The 18,044-nt window shown below is 42.1% G+C and overlaps 1 pseudogene; it reads left to right on the top strand.

Annotated features, from left to right (window-relative positions):
• Positions 1 to 15,043: 15,043 nt before the first annotated feature.
• Positions 15,044 to 16,125, top strand: LOC118526528 (transcription elongation factor A protein 1 pseudogene; annotated as a pseudogene).
• The last annotated feature ends 1,919 nt before the right edge of the window (positions 16,126 to 18,044 follow it).

Genomic DNA, 18,044 nt, shown 5'->3' with positions numbered 1-18,044 from the left:
CTTCCCGGTGCGCCCGGGTGCTCGTCCGTAGCGCACGCACAGGTCCCGTCTGCCAGGACCCTCTTGAGAAGTGCCGGGTGAGCGCAGGAGCAGGGAAGGGCAGTGCAAAGTTGCGCTCTCCCGCCACCGCTCCCAGGTCTGTGCGCCTCGCCGGGACTACGCGCTCCTCCTCGGGCTCCGCCGTCAGTCTGAGGGGTTGCTGGGCTCCGCTTGGCGCTGGCTGCAGACCCGGGCGCCCGAAACTGCCCCTGCGCCTCGCGGCCGCTGAGTTATACTCCCCTCTCCCCGCGCCTGCCCCCTACCCCCGCCCTCTCTCCCTCCCTCCCGCGCGCCTCCGCCCTCCTTGCCAGGAAGTGCCGGTTTCTCCTGCTTGGATTCTAGCGTCGCCCCTTTTCCCTCCTCGCTCCCTCTCGAGTCGGGTCCGTTCAGCTCTCCCGACACCCGCCTCCCTCTCCCCGCTGCGCCCTCCACCTCCCCTTCCGGCCCCCGCCCGCGCGTTGAGGCCGCCGCCCCTTCCCGACGCCCCGCAGCTCTCACTTACTTTAGTGCCCCTGCTCAACCCCACCCCACTGTCTAGGTCTGCACTCCAGTCGCCCGGCAGTTCCTAAGAGCCGGCCTCCAGCCCCTCCTGCTTCTAACCGCCTAGTCTCCGCCACGCCGGGAAAAGAAACTCCTAAATAAAGTTGCTGGCCAAGCCAGCCTTGGGTGGGTTTTTTTCCCCCCAGACTACTAGGAACATCTCTTACCTGGCTGCTTCCCCCCTCCTGCTTACCGCTAAGTTCCAGGCCTCCGCCCCCACTCGGCCCGCCCCTCCCCGTAGCTCAGGTGACCCGGATCTCCGACTCTCGGCCGAAGGAGAGGACGCGGACGCTGCCACCCACCCAGCTCCTCCGCGCGGCTATGCGCTTCCGCCTGGTGCACGCAGTAGTTGGCGCTCAGCGCTGCACCCCCTCGGCCCGGCGGGTGCCTGGTGCCGAAGAGACATGGGGTCGACAGGGCTGCAGGGCTTTCTCTCCCTCGGTTTCTTGCAGCTCTCAGCGGATTGGACGGCCACGGAGCCAGCTCGGGTCGCCTATGCGCATGCGACTCTTCCCCCCCCGCCCCCACCGCAACCCTGTCTACGCCCCCCCAACCGACATACTCTCCTCTCCACCCTCTTTTCTCTTCCTCCGGATCTTCCTCCTCTTCCCTGTATCCAAGTTCAGTGTGAATTAGGTCTTGGGCGGATCCACTGGCAAATCCTGCCACTGATTTTATTATTCTTCATTAGCCACAATCAAAAGAGGAAGGGGCAACTGATGGAGGGAGAGGCAGGGCCAGAGATCACAGAGCGCATGTGCTGCTGAACACACCCCCCCCACCCCAACACACGCACACACACACACACACACACGCCCTCCGGGGTTGGCACAAACCCCACTTATCTTCATTTCCACAGCCGCTCGGCGCAGTGAGCCTATTTTTAGCCAACACTTTGCTCGCACTTTTGTCCCAGTGCGGACCACTTTTCTTAGAAGTGGACACACTTTTAGTTCCAATAGTAAAAGCAGGAGACAACCTTCCACCCCCCCCCCAACACACACCACCTTCCTCTCCTCCTTCCTCCGATCTTCTACTTCCCTCGATGTTAGGGGCTGCTGTCACATCCCCAGAGCGCGGAAGGAGTAGGGTATAGGCGAGGGTGAGAAGACCGCGAGACCTGGACACTGGAGTCCGCGGGTGGCCTGACCCGGACTGGGGTGACTGGGAGCAGGTGCAGGCACACGGTGCCTGGGGAAAGCGAGCAGGTGCGAGAGCAGGCGGCAGGCCTGAGAGACGCTGGCGCGCGCTGGGACAAAACAGAGTGAAAAGGAGCGTAGCGAAGGGGGGCCCTCGAGTGGTCAGCGGCCGGAAGCCCCGCGGCGGCAGAGAGTAGGGGGCCGCCGGTTCACCCATGACCTCAACGGAGCGGGATGGCAGGTTCAAGTTGGGAGCACAGTCCCCGGGAGTCGCCAAAGAGTACTGGGAAGGCGGCGACAAACGGCGTGCGACGGGCTCTGTCCACGGTCCTTAACCCCCTTGCGCTTTCCGGCGCTATCCCAGGACTTGCCTTTCTCCTCCCCTATGTGGAGGAAAATAATAAATAGTGGCTGAAGGGGATTCCTACCAGCACTGTTCCCGAGCATGAGACCGGAGAAGTCTAGACACGAGACTGGACAGGGGGTGTTGACATGAATGAATGTGGCTTGCGCTGGGCGGTTCTAGTAAATGCTTAGGTGTTTAATTTCTACCTCCATAACAGCCACGGTAATTTTCAAAGAAACAAAAAAAATGACATTGTACAGCTCTCACTGTCTCAAGCTTCGAGAAATGAAATAAATCAAAGTTAAAAGCTTGAGTATCATTTAATTATAGTGCGAATAGCGCTTTGAAAGAAGTAGAACAACATCTCTAAACAAATTATGACTGGGCCAGGAAGGAATTATTAGATTGAAATTTCATTTAGGCTCGGGAGACACCGCGCTTCACTGTGTAATCTGCTATGCCTCATCTGATTTGTATGCTTAATTCAGCTTGACGAATTTATTAGTTTTCATAATAGTGAAAAAATTGAGCAGCACTATGGGCTAATGCATTGTGTGTACTATAAATTGTATGTCATCGTGGAAAGGCTGAAGTCTATAGAAATCTTTTATTAATGTCTGGTATAGGAGGGAGGATTTTTGTGCAAGCCTTGGAGAGTTTCACGCGGAACTCCACCGTTGCTGTGTCTCACTGGTCCATTAACACATCGTCATACTAATTAGACTACTTCATCAATGATATAATTTCAAACTTCAAATTATGTTCTAATTAACAAGGATTGTCCAATTTGCTTAATCTTCAAAAGGCTTTGGATGGTCTAATTAGTATAAACTGTTGAGCATCTCTAAAGCCTAATAAAAATATTAAAGACAGTAAAATATTTGGGGTATGTTTTCTGTCAGTACTGTGTAAGGGCCAAAGGGCTAAAGTGAGTGTGGAGGAGGAAAATAACTGGAAGACAAATGTTCGTATCTACCTCCTTCCCCCAAATTATAACAGTAAGTGAATCACAGGAGAAACTTTTGGGCATTGCACCTCCTAAACAGTGTGTTTATGTGTTTAAATAAAGGCATAAGAATATCAAGGAGAAAAACCACATGGGGAAAAAAATTCTTCTCTTTCATTAGGTGCCTAATTAGATGTAAAGTGAAAAGCAACCCTGAGGAGTTTCCCAAGCATTATTGTGGCAACAGTCTGCTGAACTTGGATTGCAAAATCAAATATTTGGGGGTGTTTTGAACCTCTCCCTGTCCCCTCCCCCTTCATTGAGCTTAATTACTTGCAATAGTTGTTTTAATGTATGTTGTCACCTGGGAGTATTGAGAAATGCATATCGTTAATATGAATTAATCTTGATTTTAATAGCAACTGACAACTGATCTCCAAAATGCTAAACACTTGTCGCCACTTCATATGGTAAATAAGGTAGTATAATAAATTCATGAAATAAAGAGGACACTGTTGAAATGACTCGACAAACTTTGTTTGATATGGAATTGATCAACTAAAACTATTTTAAGCAAGACAACTCCCAAGAGAATATTGTCCTGATGGCTAAAATCCATATATCATTAAATTAACTTACTATAACTTTGTTTTTACTCTCTCAGAGATTTGTCAGTGATATGTCTAATTCCAGACAGGAAAAAAGGAAACTTTTTATTCTAATTGCCAAGTTGAGATAAATTAATATATAGTTGAGCAATTCGAGTTTATTTACCTGTATTCCATTACCCCTAGAAAACACACACTTAAAAAAAAAAAAAAGAGGTCGCAGCAGAGTTAGATCTGTCCTTTTCCCACTTAAAGTGAAAAATGAACAGCAGTGATTGTGTTGTAATAGAGAGAAAATGCAATTCTTCCTTAATCACCACGACTTGCAATCTTGCGATCTCTCGTTCCAAGAGTGTCCAGAATACCAACATCCTTGCGATATCAATAAAACCCATTTTGGTTTTGCCCACAGGCATTGCTGCAAAGTGCTCCAGTGAATGTGGAAGCCGCTCTCTGAGGGAGGAAGACTCCAGCCGTCCGGGTAGGGGAGGCCATCTAAACGACTGGAAAGTTGGGGATAGACCCAAGGGAAGTGAGCGAGCGGCCCAAAATCCAAAATCTTCTTCGTATGACCTCAAAATACACTCTCATACCCAAGCACCTATCCGTGCTGGTGCCTCTGCACACCTACAGACCTACCTAATAAACTGAAAGCAGAGAAGTGATTTTTTAAAAGCAGAGAAATGGAAAATGAATCAAATGTGTGACTACATGAGGAAAGCCTTTCTTCTCACCAAGCCTCTTTGTTTGACAATAGCTTCTGTCCCATATGCTGCCAGATGCAGACAGATGTGACCAGCTTCCCTCTGGGCGGGCCAGGAGTCGCTTGACGTTCTACCCAAGCTCCCCGGCAGCGGGATCCCTGCAGTAGGCGCCCTCCGACGACCCCGAAATCGGCCGGCAGCCATCCCAAGGGGAGAAATCAGTCTCCTACCCTGTATCTGGGTCTTAATTTACCATTAAAATTTTAAGCCGTGCATTCATATTTTACCGGACCTAATGTGTTTTTATTAAATTTTAATCTAATAAGGGCAGTGTGATTTCTTTGTATTTCACACAGAATTGAGTTGGAGTACAGGGAAGATTTCTTAAAGGACAGATCTGACCCTATTCATGCACCATTTCGATCTCAGGTAGACAGGGTTTGGGGGAGGAAAGAGGGAAAGGATAGATTTCCCCCATGGTATCTCTTCAAGGAGGTCAATCTGCTCCGGATTCTGAATAAAACCAGACCCTCTGAGCTCTCTCTGGACTCTGTAGCTTGGGGCAGAAAGGTAGGGGGTGATTAAACTCCTCCGTGGCCTCGCTGTTCCAGGAGGGGGCGGGAAAGAGGGCTCTCCTGGGTTTGATTCGGCCTGACATAGGGGCTACGTTCGAGGAGTGAGGAGGGCGCTTTGTTCAAACGTCTTTCCTCTTCCGATCGTGTCCACCCTCTGCTCTTCTGTTTGTCTCTAACTTTCTGTCTCCGCTGGCTCCCCGTGAGCCCAAGTACCCCCTCACTTGGAGATTTGAAGGAGCCCGTCTTTTGTCCAAAGATGCCAGGCACCCCTTATGTCCTATGGTACAGCCTCTTCTCGACGCTTTCCTGGCTAACACTTTCTCTCAACCTCCTGATGCCAGCAGTCAGCACGTGTCTCCGGAAACCTCTGCTTCCGGCACTCCCCAGGCCTTTCTAGATTGAAATTCGGACTCGCAACCTCCCAGCTGGGCGAAGGGAAGGGGACAAAAGCAAGTAGCTAAGGGCGCTTTGGAGGGCGCGCTTAGGGGGTAGGGAGAGACTCGCGGCTGGGCCGGGGGCCTGCAGTCGCCGAAGGAGCCACGTGGAGCTTTCTCTAGGTAATTCTGGACTGAGAAAGGTGGCTGGTCAGGGGACAAGGGGATGAGAGGAGGGACAGCAGAAAAGAAAGTAACCGTTCCCTCTTTCCCGGCAGAAGGGAAAGAAGCGGAGCTCAATTTCAAAAAAAGCAGACTGGGAGGAGGGGGACCCGGGACAGGCTCCTAGACGCCTTCACGATTACGCCTGGTAAGTATGCTGAGGCTGAGTGTGGCGAGGAACGAGCATGCGGGGAGAGCTGATTGGACCCTCTAGAATCCAAGCTTTGGAGCAAACACAACAGGCGCCAAGAAATTAAAATCTACCGGAGGGAAGGATTCAGTCCTCGGTATCCAGCTCCGCACTCCCTAGAGCGCGGGGGCGCGAATTCACACGCTCACTCACGGACCCACGCACGCAGACACGTGTGTGCTAACACTCACGCACACTCGCTCAGACGCGCACATGCTTCTCCCCTCCCCCTCTGGAGGGCCACGTTCCGGGGGAGTGGGGCAGGGTAGAGCGGACCTCCGCGTGGCGTCCACCAGCAACCACCCTTGTGTTTACTTGCCCCAGCAAAATTGTTATTTTTCTTCGCAGTGAATTGCTTGGGTCCGTGTGTTTACCTCTTCCCAAAGTTAAGTCCAGTCACGAAACCAAACTTAAAGCATTGGAACAATCAATGAAGACTTTTGCAATCCATGGCGCCTTGCGCTTCCTGGAACTAAAATAAATGCAAGAAATCGAAACTTAATTACTTGAAAGAAATCCAGAAATCCCTCTGCATAATTTATCCAGTCATTTTTAGTAGCGTTCGTGTTCGGTGCAGTGTATGTTAACTCTATGCTTTTGGCTACGGTCTAGCTCCCTTCGTCGATTCCGTGGGGGTCGCTGCGCCCCACTTCAGCCGGGAATTTTGTCTTGCACTAGGTCCCCCTTTGCTCCCACTGCTCGGAGCTGATCTAGTAACGTTTCTTTTCAGAAGTCACCAGCTATAACGGTACAAGAACCCCTAGGGCTGAGGGTTATGTGTCGTTAAAAAATAAAAAATCTCACCCGTTCTCTCTTCTTTTTGTTCACTAGGGCTATTTGAATTTGTGTGAGTTGCTTAATACTAGATCTGAAACCAGGCCTTTTCGTAAATACAAACCAGGACCATTTCTCTGAAGGAATAGTGCACCATCAAAAAGTGCTATTCTACTGGTGATGGAAAAATTGATTAAAAAGTAGACTTTTTCCCCTTCTCTCCAGAGAAGTTCTTTTTTTTTTTTTTTCCTTAAGTGTCATTATCTTCCTAAGGCACAATACTAGAATATTCGTTCTGAGTAAGCTACTCTTCAGGGTATTTAGCTGGACCACAAACCTTGGACACGAGTTTCTTCCTTTAATATCTATTCCTTTCAAACTCACTCATTTTTCTCCTCTCCTTTGGTCTCTATTTGATAGAGAATCTTCATATCTATGAAGTGCCAAAAGACCTTCATCTGGAGGCACTAAATAAAATAGAGGCTTCAAGAGGTAAAGATCAAATGACTTTTGTACATATCGTGACTCTGACATTGGGTACTATTGGGAATTTAGAAATTTGGTGATGACTAATGTTATGGCCAGCAGATTTGCAGAATAGAATAGTCCCTGAACCTATTAGCATTTTGTGGGTGACTCCAGAAAGACAAGTTTTCTCATAGACACCTTATAGGAATCTGAAGTAATGTTATGAAAGAATGAAAAATACATTGGGGAACAGCTTGGAAACTGAAGTACATTTTGATTTAACTCACATTAACAGAAATGTAATGTAAAAGTGAAAGGATCTAACAAAACCATTAATAATTAAAAAATAATTACAGATAGTCTATCCTTACTATTCATAACCACTCAACACTTTAGACAAAGAAAACGGAATACTCTTAATGGGAATGAGATGTGAGCAGACTGCTAAAGAGAAGTTAACCAAGGACTGTGCATTTGTCAAAGGAGATGAGTTTCCTTGTTTCCCCCCACCTGCATATTTTAATTCTCTGAGTTAGCTTGGACCTTCCTCTTCCATCAGCATATATACTGCATGTCAGAGTTTATGCAACAGAAATCTCTTGAGCAATAACAATACAGACTTTATCAAATTCTGAAGATCAGGGGCACCAGATGGCTTGTCTATTAACCATCTTCATTGACAAATATTTATAGGTGAATAAGAGATACATGCCTCTGTAATAGATTTTGGTTAGACACTCACATCCCACCAGGATTTCACAAAACAATGACCCTCTAAAGACAGCAGTTTTTTCCCTGTTCCTTATGGTCATTTAAAAAAAAAAAAGATTAATCATCCTTTAATGATTCAACGTTAAGCTTTTTCTTGTACTCTTTCTTCACCAAAGGAGTTGCATCCCAGGATATTAAAAAAAAAAAAAAAAAGAATGTGAGTGTATTTTTCTGTTACCTAAATTGTATTTATTTTCTTTCCAGTATGTATTTTTCAATGTCTGAAGTCTTTAGAGCAGTATTCTACACATAATCATGCAGTGAACCTTTAGTCATGCACTAGGTGCATGATTAAAAAGGGTGTTTGAGAGGAAGATACTGTGACTCCATTCTGATCTTCACTGCACATTCTTCTTTATTTTGTTTGAGAGACACATGGGACTGCCCCTAGAGTGCTCCGTTGACGTTTGGAGGCACTGGGAGGAAATCAAAGCAGCCTGGCGGAAAGCAAACTTCACTGCCTCTTTTCAGAGATAAAGGGAAATCTTACAAAAGGAGAGATTTGCAGACATACAACTGGAATTCAATGAAGTCATGGCTGAGGCATCTGCTGGGAAGCCACCAGGAAGTGGAGACCTACAGCCTATGTCAAATCTTGTACATCTAAAGAATTTGAAGGCTCCTTCCTTCCTTCCCCATTCCCAAATGAATTAGAAACAAAACAACATGCCTTTTGTAGGAAACAGAAAAACCTAAGGAAAAATGCTAATAGATTGAGTGCAAAGATTATAATTACTTCTTAGCTATATAAATTTGAGTTGAGCATATAAAATGTGTTAGATTCCTTGTAGGCATCCACTCTCAATTTTTCAATGCAGCAGAAGGACATTACAACAGCAATGGCAACAAACTCACCTTTAAACATTTATCCTTTCTTGAATTTAGATATGGCCCGTGATTTGCCTCTAAATCTCATGTATACAAAAGTGTGCCAATCAATGGTAGAATTATACAGTATTTGTACCCACATATGTGTTATTATTTCCCTCTTCCTTTGTCTCCTTTTATATGTGTATACAGATCATCAAGATATAATTCAACCAACATGTGTTCTGGAATATGCTATACTTTTGTGCCTTGACTAGTTTTTCCTGATGTGCATATAAGACATTAAAGAGCCCTAGCATCATGACAAGCCTGCTGTATTTGAGAGTACTAAGCTCTCTTCTCTTCAAAACACAAGTGCTATTTACTTTATGATGCTATGTTCTCATTGCACCCCTTCTTTGCCTTTCAAGGGCAAAACCAAAGTAGGCATTATCAACATTGTGCTTATCTGGCATATTCCTCTCCTCATATTTCATTGGTTTCTCCTGGCCTCCATTCATTAGTCTGGACCACATGATCAGTCATCTCTATAGTAACCCTGTTAGATACCTTGATCTTTTTGATCCTTTATCTTTCCCTTATCAAACTACCTGTTTCTCCATGTTTGCCTATAGACTGCTGCTAAGTACATACTATTACATGAATACATATTATTTATATCTGTAATAACTTGGCACGCAACATCATCTCCAAACTTCTTCTGGTATTCCTTCTCTGCTGCAGTCTGTAAAGCTTAAAAACTACATTTCTCAGACTCCCTTACAGCTCTGGGACTGTCTGTGACGGAGAGGCAGAGGCATGGATTATTTCTTCTCTGGTGTGAATCTAAGAGGAGTGGTACTTTACAGCCAACAGTTGTGTGCTGCAAAAAAATGGTATATTCCTGAGGTCTGTGCTTCCCCAATGCTCTCCTTACTCCCCTCCCTCCTGATAGTGGTAGAGCTCACAGCTTTCCTGGCAAGCTAGCGCTGCACTATGGTTCTGGGAGTCATTCCCAGAAGTTCAGCCCAAAGTTGCCTTTCCAAAGATTTATAAGCATCTACCTGCATTAAATCTCTCTGCTTAAAATAGGTGAAAAACTTTCTGTTGCAACTTGCAACTAAACCCTGACTGATAGGCCAACCTTAGCATTATTTTCTCTATCACTTGGTATTCTTTTTGCTCACCTTTAATTGACTGTCCATCTCATTCCCTACAGTATTTATTGCCAACATTTTCTACTTCTGTCACAACTTTGAACATACAACTTGCCTCACAGTTTACTAAGATAATAGTTTACTAAGAAAATAGTTTACTACTTCCTCAAGTTTTCGACTGCCATCCAATCATTTGTTCCTGTTTTCACCCAACATCTCTTCCTGTGATTCTCCCATAAATGTTAGCCTCCTTCCTCAAATTAACCCTCCATATGTTCAAGCTTTTTCACCCTCTCCCCTCCTTCAGAACCTTGCTCTATCAATATACTCTTTTTCTTGAATCTTCAATTTTACTTCTCCAGTCTATCTCTTCTATACCACAATTGTATTCAAATGCTTTGGCCATAAAATTTAAATAAGACAAAAACTGTCTTTAAATGTCTTTTCTCCAATATCTCTCAAAAGGCTTGCCACCAAGTTTTGGAAATGATAATTGCATTCACTGCTTCTTTCTTCTCACCATCCAATCACTTCTTCACTTCTGAAAAGTGTAGTGTCCTTAACTCTCTACTGATGGTGCTCCCCTTTAGGATACTGATGGCCATGTAGTTTACGCATCCTGTGGTACTTCTCCTAAAAGCATGGGCTTCAGACTTGGAGTTTTGTGCTAGCTCTACGAGTTATCGATTTCACTTTTCATTTACTTCTCTGAAAAATGTACATAATAATAGTATATTCTTCTCCCAGATTACTGAGTGGATTAAATGACATATTGTATGTAAAAAGTTTAGCGTATTTTCTCGAATGTAATAATCACCTAATAATACAATAATATCAATAATAATCTCTGCAAAATGTGAGGGCTGGCAATTTTCTCCTTTTTGAAATGGATTGGCTTGGATCTCAGTATATGATTTGAAAAGGCAGAATATGTCACCTAGCAGAATCATCGTTTAAAAGGCTTTGTCCTTTCTTGGTATTCTTTGCCTACCCTTTCCTGTCCATAAAACAAGTTCCCCAGTGGCCCATCTCCCCAAGGCAGTTATATAAAAAATGTGGGCTTATATATCATTTATTCATTATCTCAAAGACAAATTCAGAGAAGCAGGGGCTTAATTATTATTGGTTAAATTCTTCCTCTTGCACAGGGAAACCCAAATTTTTTGTGACCAGTTTTTCCTTACCAATTTAACAGCATTTCTAACTTACTTCCTCAAAAAAAAAATTAATGAATTCTGAAAGAAAAACATATTCAGGGGCACCTGGGTGGCTCAGTCCTTAAGCGTCTACCTTTGGCTCAGGTCATGATCCCAGGGTCCTGGGATCGAGCCCTGCATTGGGTTCCCTGCTCAGCAGGAATCCTGCGTCTCCCTCTCCCACTCCCCCTGCTTGTGTTCCTGCTCTCACTATCTCTCTCTGTCAAATAAATAAATAAAATCTTTAAAAAAAAACCAACATACTCAGTATCTGTACCTGAGCATGTCCAATATAGTTTCTTTCCTCAAGTCAAGAGTATTCTGCATATCTACCTTCTGAGACACTGTTTTCCCCCCTCCCCCCTACTCTCCCATTTCCTGAAAGGTAGTGATTAATTAAGGATCCATCAACTCTAGTTTTGCTTCTCCCTTGTTAATTCCATCAATTTCATAGCTTCTACTCTTACCCCAAACTATATTACTCTCATCTCTTCTGAAAGTCAGTTTCATATTCCAACAATTTATTAGATTTCTCCATCTGGCTAACTTGCTTTATTTTCCAACCCACCTCCTACAGACTCATACCATTTTATCAATATTTCACTTATGGTGTTTATTACTTTCCATTTCTATACTTTTTTTTTTCTTGTCTGATCTCCTATGTGAGACTGAGATTTCTGAAGGCAGGGTCTATGTTTAACCTCTCCAGTGGCCTCAAAATGCTTATCATTGCATCTTGTCTAGAGCAGGTGTTTGATACATATTCACTGACTGGCTGAATGAACGATCATTATGATAGCAGGTAATATGAATGTTGTGCATTACAATTTCACTAATGCTTGTTGTTTTCTAAATCTTTTCAGTACCTGACCCAAAGTTAACAGGTAGATGGCAGACTAAGAGAAAACATTTACATTGGCTAAAAACTACAAAGGAAAAACTAGATTATACAAGTCACCCCTGCAAACTAACATGAAAAGAAGCCTAAGAGAAAAGTGGACAAAGGATATCAATAGGCAATTTATAGGTTGGCAAAGTCTAGTGCTAACTAAGATTTGACAGATGCCAAATCTCACTATTTAACAGGACAAATGCTAAATAAAACAGTGAGGTAATACTTTATCACTATCATCGTCATAAATTAGAAAGTTAGATAATGCCAAAGATTATTAAGGATGTGGGATGGAAACCATAACATATTGGTAGAATTATGATTATTGGATGGCCCTGAGAAAAACAAACTGGCAAACTTAAGGGAAAAGACCATGCAAAAAACTTCTGGTCTACCAATTCCACAGCTGGGTTATACTTCAAAATAATTGTTTTACAGATACAAAAGGTAGTATGTTTGAAGATGTCCCTATCAGTATTGTTTATAATGGCAGAGCAGTAAAGGCAGCAGACAGAAGCAGTGACTCTTATGGCAATATAAAAAGACCTTAAGAAGTTGAGTGAAAATGGAATAGGTCCTGTGATATAATATACACAAAAAAAGCTGAGTATTTCATATACATAAACACACACACACAAAAAAAACCTGTGTATTTTTCAAGGAGGTATATATATCCAGGACCTATTCAACTCATTAGACTAAGTGCCATTGAATGGTAGGAATGTAACTGGGATATAAATTCATTAAGACCTATCAAGGACCTTAAAAGAGTTCATTTCCTCCTTTGAACCCTACTTCTAGGAATCTCTCTTAAGAAAACAATAAATAATGCACAAAAAGATGAAAGGCAGTCTTGTTTATAAGAGTGAAGACTGGAGACATCTAAATGTCTGATATTGGAGAAATCATTTAATAAACTGAAGTACAACCATATTATTAAATAGTGTTCAACCACTATAATCATATTTTCAGAGAATATTTAATGGCATGGGAGAGTACATTATTTGAAAAAAAAAAAACAAACCTGATACAAAACAATGATTCTTTGTGTTCAGAAGAAGTGAAAAAGTAAGTATTTCATTTTAGGTGTTGCATCATGAGAGATTTAAATTTTCCAAATTGTCTACAATGAGCTTTTATTCCTCTTATTACCAGAATTATATGTGTGTATAGATTTAGATATAGTTATAGATATAACTTTCCCAGGTTGCATACTTTTTCACATAAGATTCATTGCATCTCTTATTTAAAGTGCTGTATCTAAGTGATCCATCAGCTGAACCATCAACTGAACTCATTCACTATCACTAGCTGCAGTGAATATTTATAGATCGGAAACGGTATTTAATTGACTTGAGAAGGATATATTCAGCCACCTGAGTTTTATAGTACATCTCTGAAATGTGGAAAAGCTCACAGGCTTATATAGAGAAGCCAATCTTGCCTATCAAACACTTAGCTGGGGATCCCACACAATGATCCTCTAAATGTGGCCTAAATCATTTCAATAAGCCTTCCTTTGCCTATAGCTGGACCAAGATGCTTCCTAGACAGGTAAGAGACTGGACAAGAAGGGATTTATTATAAGACTCTTACTTTCATCCTTCCCAATACTTTATTAGGGAAAAGAATACACACTTGGTTAGTTTAAAGGAAAAAGACACTTTATTAAGAAAGAGTTAAAATAGTATATCTAATCTCAAAGGCAAGATCCATTACATTCTCTACCTTAGATTTCCTAGATGATACATACTTAGAAACCTTTTGTAAATTAGTTCTTATTGTTGTTTTTAATTGAAAAACAATAACACACAATGATGATTGCATTTACGCTCAAGGTAATGTGGTTAACTTCGATTTTGACCACTTCATTAGCTGCAAACACATGGCAAAATCAGAAAATATATATATAAAAAAGAAAAACCCATAGTGGCATGATGAAGAAGAACCAGGGATAGGAAGGGAACAAAGCAATTACTCACAATTGTCCAGGAGGGTAGTTTCTGGCTCTTTGATAAGAACATTGGACTCAATTGCACACATATCACATCACATCACATCACATTTCATGACAAGGGTTCAAGTGCAAACTGGTGTTATTATGTGGACTTATATTCTCCCAACAACCAATGAATGCCTTGACATTGAAGCATACACATAAGATTGTTTGGTTGCATGCTTTTAATCTATGGCAGGAATAATGTGACCCATATTTTTTTCTTTACATCTCTTAATATTCTTTACTTAGTAATTCACTACAAGTTACTAATTGAAGTTCAAATATTTCTTCAAATGAAACCCATAATGGAAGAACCTGAAAAACTAGAAAATTCTTCTTGATGCTACTTAGAACTGAATGGTCCCAGAAAATCTATAGTGAAAAGAAAATGTAGAGTTAAATAGTTCTCTCATAAAATTAATTTGTAACTGAATTTGCTAAATTAACACAAATGATTTTTTCAAATTATCAACCTAATTGTCCAAATTACTTATTCTACATAGTTTCCCCACCAATATTTTTATATTGATTTTAGAAAGACAACTATTCAGTATAAAACCAAATATGCTAAGTCCAGATAAAATCTAAAGGGATATTTCAGCCATAGTTGAAGTTTATAATTTTATTACCATACAGTTGGCATGTGGGTAAACTGAATTTCTTCATCCATCCCAACTGTTTATTAAACAAGTGTTTGAGTGCCTACTCTACTAAGAAGTATGCTAGGATAGCTTGAGAGAGAATGAGAATATGCTTATGACACTGTGAAACAGTTTGCTGAATTGCGGATAGGAGAGGTGGGCTACTACAGAACCGCTCATGGCTACTCAGGGATCCCACAGGAAAGGAAGAGTATTACTTCACCCATCAGCTGGATACTTACTAAGCTTAAGAATTTTCAGGCCAGGCCGCCGCTGCTGCGGGCTTGGTTTGTGAGGAAGGGCCTAGGCCCGGGCCTGCTGTGGTGGGCTCATCCAGCGCCTGAGCTCTCATCCTGCCGTCCCCTCAGCTCCAGCTTCACCCACTTCCCGACCCAAATGGGCTGGGCGCGGGGAAGACCTGTGGGAGCCATGGAGGACGAGGTGGTCCACATTGCCAAGAAGACGGACAAGATGGTGCAGAAGAAGAACGCACTTGTATCTCTGACTCCAGTCTCACCAAAGAGATCTGAGTAAAAAAGGAGAGTGTGGTGAAATTAATGCAGATCTATCTATTGCTTCTACTTGGAAAACAGCTTATGCCACATTGCTGATGTGTTGGAACAATCAACTTTATATGTGACAACATTATGCTGGAGCACTGGATTTACTGAAGGAGCTTAAGCATATTCCCATGACCCTGGAATTATTACAGTCCACAAGAATTGGAATGTCAGTAAATGCTATTAGGAAGCAGAGTACAGATGAAGACGTTACATCTTTAGCAAAGTCTCTCATCAAATCCTGGGAAAAGTTATTAGATGGACCATCAACAGATAAAGACCCTGAAGAAAAGAAAAAAGATACTGCAATTACATCACAGAATGGCCCTGAAGCAAGAGAATAAAGTAGTTCCAGTGGCAACGTAAGCAGCAGAAAGGATGAGACAAATGTTCGAGATACTTATGTTTCATCTTCTCCTCGGGCACCAAGCACTTCTGATTCTGTACCGTTAAAGCATAGGGAGATGTTTGCCGCAGCTCTCAGAACAGGAGAGGATTACGTTGCTATTGGAGCTGATGATGAAGAATTAGGATCTCAAATTGAGGAAGCTATATATCAAGAAATAAGGAATACAGACATGAAACACAGAAATAGAGTACAAAGTAGAATATCAAATCTTAAAGATGCTAAGAATCCAAATTTAAGGAAAAATGTGCTGTGTGGAAATATTCCTCCTGACTTATTCACTAGAATAAGCAGAGGAAATGGCTGGTGATGAACTCAAAGAGATGCGGAAAAACTTAACCAAAGAAGCCATCAGAGAGTATCAGATGGCCAAGACAGGTGGAACCCAGACTGACTTATTCACATGTGGCAAATGTAAAAAGAAGAATTGTACTTACAGGTACAAACTCGGTATTTTTGATGAACCAATGACAACATTTGTTGTCTGCAATGAATGTGGAAATCGATGGAAGTTCTGTTGAGTTGGAAGAAATGGCAAAGTGTCTGGACCATTAAAAAATGGATTTTGTAATTAGCTTTAAAACTAGGCCAAGCATCTAGTTTTCCTGCAAATCAGATTTTTAAAGTGACATACATCCCTTGGGTTAGTCTTGGTTTTTGACATAGCATTCCTTCCTTAAATGCCTTCTGTAGTTTCAGATCAGTAGGGAGACGACATAATAATTGTATGGTATCTGTTTCAAAACATTTTTTTCATTTTTATAGTAAGTTGATACTAAACTTTTATCAGTTAAACTTTCGGCAATTTATTTTTACCTTTTTGTTCTTTTAAAAGGAAAATGTACTTTAACTTTTTTACAGTCCAAACATACACAGTAGAAATACTATTCTTCTCAGTTAATATGTAAATGGAAATTACATTTTTTCCCCCATATTGGCACATACCTGCAAAGAGTAAAGGAGGAGAAGAGGTAATATAAGTTTATCACATGTGGTGTGTATTCAGATAATACTTGACCAACTTATCTAAATTGTAAGTAATATTTGAACTAGCCTATGAGATTGATCTTAATTATTATGTTCACAAGTCTGGGATAAGTAGATATTATTTTGCATTTGTAACTAATCGTGATAATCATTTCTTATAACTTCTTGTACATGTTTATGACTTGTTCTTAATAGATTTTACTTTTGGAAACATGAAAAAAAAAAAAAGAATTTTCAGGCCAGGCTCCAATTGAAATGTATGGTGAGGGAATTTTTGGAAAAGCTTTCTGAGGGTAGTCCTTTTAACATAAGGACTGGGCTCCTGGGTGGCTGTCAGTTAAGTGTCTGCCTTCAGCTCAGGTCATGATCCCAGGGTCCTGGGATAGAGTCCCACATCAGGCTCCCTGCTCAGCGGGGAGTCTGCTTCTCCTTCTCCCTCTGCCCCTCCCCCTGCTCATGCTTTCTCTCTCAAATAAATAAATAAAATCTTAAAAAAAACCCAAAAACATAAAGACCAGTGACTGCTCTTTATCTGGTGATTTCAGAAGGTGGGAAGCTTACTGGAGGAGCCCCCAGAAGTACTATGTGTAAGAATATTGATAATATTTCTGAATCTAATATCTTCTGATTCTATGAAATACTCTGTTGAGCAGTCTTTTGCTCCCATTGCAGCAACTCAAACAGAGAAGATAATTACAAAAAATGAAATTTTTGAAGATATTGGAGGGCTATGGGAATAATGAACTTCAGAAGAACTGGGTGGATGACAACAAGAAACTTAACAAGGATGTTATAATCCTGTAGATGGGAAGATCAATGGAATCTATAACAAGTGTGAAGATATTCCATGGATCAGAGTATAAGGCAAATGGAAAAGTCATCAGATGAACAGAGGTGTTTTTCCTAGAAAATGATGACTAGCACAGTCGCCTGAGTGATCTTGCAGATCATAGCTGATTGACTGAACACATTGCCAAGGCTTTTTGCCTTGCTCTCTGTCCCCAACTGAAGCTTCTGAAGGAAGATGGAATAACTAAACTAGGACTACATGAGACATTTGACTCAGATCAGGTTAGCTATCAAGCAGGGAGCAATAGCCAACCTTCCTTCACAATACATGAACAATCTGGACAGTGCCTTGGTGTCAGTGATCCATGGAAGGACCTGGCAGTTCAGTGAGGGCCCCATCATCATGGAACTCATCTTTATATTCTGGGAAACATCACATAGATAGAGAGGACTGTATTGTCTTTCTTTCCAGACCTGTTGCAACAGCAGTTATACACAAATCATTTGCATTTTAGAACTGGAATGTTAAACTTTTGTTAACACTATTAATGGGAGGTGGGGTGGGAGCAGGGGTTTGGGGGGGACAGGGATGGGAAAGGGTGGTCAGGGGGACAGATTCTAAGTCTTCTATAGATTCTAAGTCTTTTATGCTTTGTCCACCAAGAAGATCTGGGTAGCTTTTGTTACTACACAACACTTACGCTATTCTTGCCACCGTTAATCCCCTTCCATTACAGTTTAGACAAAAATTCCGCTCCTCTGTTTTAAGACTTACTTACGGTCTTGTGCTTGGAAATGTTCAAATGGGTATAACCATCACAAGGATGGGGTTGGGAGGGCAGAGGGGAAATAAAAAATGAAGCATCAGTCTTGCAAAAATAAAATAAAATAAAATAAATAAAATCAGTACTGCT

The sequence above is a fragment of the Halichoerus grypus genome, chromosome 3 (assembly GCF_964656455.1).
Source record: "Halichoerus grypus chromosome 3, mHalGry1.hap1.1, whole genome shotgun sequence".
In the NCBI taxonomy this organism is placed as follows: domain Eukaryota; kingdom Metazoa; phylum Chordata; class Mammalia; order Carnivora; family Phocidae; genus Halichoerus; species Halichoerus grypus.
The sequence above is the reverse complement of the archived record's forward strand: the minus strand, read 5'-3'. Positions and strand labels throughout refer to the sequence as shown.